The sequence below is a fragment of the Poecilia latipinna genome, unplaced genomic scaffold (genome assembly GCF_001443285.1).
Source record: "Poecilia latipinna isolate Pla-1442-1.1 unplaced genomic scaffold, P_latipinna-1.0 Scaffold709, whole genome shotgun sequence".
Lineage (NCBI taxonomy): Eukaryota > Metazoa > Chordata > Actinopteri > Cyprinodontiformes > Poeciliidae > Poecilia > Poecilia latipinna.
The window spans coordinates 123,388-126,068 of NW_015113325.1; the positions used below are offsets into that span (position 1 = coordinate 123,388).

The following is a 2,681-nucleotide window of genomic DNA, read 5'->3' on the forward strand; positions in this document are numbered from 1 at the left end:
ATTTCTGACTGTAACGTTACAAAGGCTTCCAGAACGGCTCCTAAGAAAACAAAAATAGATTTTTAAAATTTTATTTTATCACTTTAGTGTCACAACAGAATTGAGAAAAAGCATTTTGCGTAATTTACAGACATTTTTGTGGAACTTGAGACATTTTCATTCAAACTTGTTACATTTAATCAGACTGTCCTGATGTAAACTTTAATAAAGATACTGTTACCTGATTTATTAAGAAGGCTTACATGTTTAACTAAGACATCTGTGTAAATTTAGATTTTTCTCGTTGTCTTTTTGTGATGATCTGCGTCCTGAACCTTCACCAACCTGCTGCACCATCTGACGCCGAACGGCGCTGCTGGCTGCTTACACTGTCAGGAATCAGCACTTAAAAAGAAAAACCTTCTGTTTTTTCTTTTTTCATTTTCATTTTATGGTGACAAACATTTTCATTTAGCTTCGTAGGGGGGCTTTTATGTCCTGGATAATGGAGGTCGCAGCAGAAACAACAAATATGATTTTAAATCTGGAGGAAACTCATTTCTGAGCACCAACATAAAGCATTCACCAGGTTTTATTACTTCACCTAAACTACATCCAGGCATGCAGCATGTTTGTAGAGTAACCGAATGCTTTAACGCAGCAATGATCTAATAAAACGCTCACACTTTTCTCTCCCAGATTTGTCCTTGAGCCTCTCAGTGATTCCATAATGGGAACGCTCTGCAGCGGAGATCCATTCATCTCCCAGAGTGGGATGTCACTTCGGACATCTGAGCCTCTCGTTTAATGTCTTTTTAGCGATAAGAGCCGCTTTAAATCCAGGAGTTTTTCTCTATCAGAGCAAAACACTGGAGACAAAGACCGAAACACAACTACAGCAGAACAGACAAACAACAAGAAGCAGAGCGATAACATCAGACACAAAGCTGCTGGCTGCTGCAGAGGAAGGAAAGTTTACAGGAGAAACGATGTCTGGTTCTGTTTTCAGTCGAAAACCTTCTGCAGCTTCTGGAAGAAAACACAAAGTGAACAAGCGCTGCATCAGAAAACCGGTTTTTAAACTAGAACTAGTGTTAAAAATTCACTGTTTTTACATTTTCCTGTTTCTACTAATTCTGGAAACAATAAAAACCATTCAGACAGTTTTTGGTGACTAGTAAATGTTTAAGTCTGGAAAATGATTATTTAGTCATAATTGTTGAGCATCAAGCAAATTAGCAAGCTAAATATTTAGCTTTTATTAAACTAAATACTTAGCTTGCTAAATAAACATCTTGTTTGGAGAAAAACGTTTAGCTACAAGAACTTGGAGATTAAATAACTCCAAACTAGACTCCAAATATTTAGCATTGTTTGCTAAATATTGCTTATTTAGCAAACAATGTTTGGTTGCTAAATTTTAGCTAGCAATACTTGCTAACTAAACATCTTGTTTGCAGCAAATATTTACCCCAAAGCTAAACATTTAAATATTTTAGATTGTAAATCAACAAAAGCTCAGTGAGAAACTAACCTGAGCGGCTGGTGAAGGAGGAAGTGACATCACAGCTTCTGCATGAAAATAAAATTAAGAAAATAAGAGAATTATTTTTGATGGAATGGGCTCTTTGCACCTCAGCTTCCGCGTTCGGGGAAAAGCGGCTCGATTGTTTTCGATCCAATACAAATATCATTTACATTAGGTGCTTGCAGGGCTTGGCCAAGGTTTGTACATCGATCCTTAGCCCCAACAAGTCAGCTGGAGAAAGGTTTTAGATGTACGCCTCGTTATACATTCACTGACACGAAGGTGAGTTTTACTTAAACTTTGTGGCTAACATTAACGTTAGCTTATGCTAGTAGGCAATATTCTCGGACATTGTTCTTGTAAAATGTGCTATTTAGTATCTAAACATTCTAACGGACAATGTATTTATCTTATTTTCAAGTATATTATGTGTGTTTATTGTTAGTGTCACAGACTAACGGGGAGGTTACGGTTCGGACTTTTTACTTCCTAATCCTGACGGAGCTCAACAAGCCTCATAGCTTGACAGTAGCGCAGCTCTGGTGTCAGAGATCTGATTCAGCTGTTCAGGTTCAAAGTTGCTGCTTTTAGAGAAATATGACCGTGTTGCTTCATGTCTCCGTGTTATTTCGTTTTATTACCTTTGCGTGTTTCTTGTTCAGAGCTCAGATAGGACGGTGTTTACAGCAGTATGTACAGGTGGATCAGTTGCTCGGCTGTGTGGCTCTGGTCTGCTCTCTCGTTCCCATAAACTCTTTCAGGCTGAATATAGAAGTGATTCCATGGAAATAACTCAGGGAGGCTCCTTTATTTATCATCCCTATCTCTGGTATTTTTAGGCTGATCCGGAGTGAAGTGAAGGCTGCAAACTTTGCTGTGCGGCGTTAGCTGGTAGCGACAGATATTTACAAGCCAGGATAGCTTGGAAATTAACGAAAACTTAAAAGCCCATTATATTAGGAAGACAACAATGTTAATAGTATTGTTTTTTTTTTGCATCTGAAATACGACTTAGTCTTTTCTACCAGTCATGGTAACTCAAAGCGAAAAAAAGTGAGCCGCATTAGATCCTGGAGATGTGACGTCAACGCCTTAGGTGCAAAGAGCCCATTCCGATTTTTTTGCCAGGGCCGTTCATACTGCCAGTAAATGCGACCTGTATGCGTTCTGGAGT

The 2,681-nt window shown here is 38.5% G+C and overlaps 1 long non-coding RNA gene across 1 annotated transcript in view; it reads right to left on the reverse strand.

The window, feature by feature from the left end:
* Nucleotides 1-262: 262 nt before the first annotated feature.
* The window catches only part of LOC106955148 (uncharacterized), an 8,782-nt gene continuing 6,363 nt past the window's right edge, over nucleotides 263-2,681 (reverse strand). Inside the window, exons 3-4 of the long non-coding RNA XR_001426513.1 lie at nucleotides 1,514-1,551; nucleotides 263-1,008 (exon numbers count right to left, since the gene is read on the reverse strand). This is a non-coding gene — a long non-coding RNA (uncharacterized LOC106955148). The remainder of the gene's footprint in view (nucleotides 1,009-1,513; nucleotides 1,552-2,681) is intronic.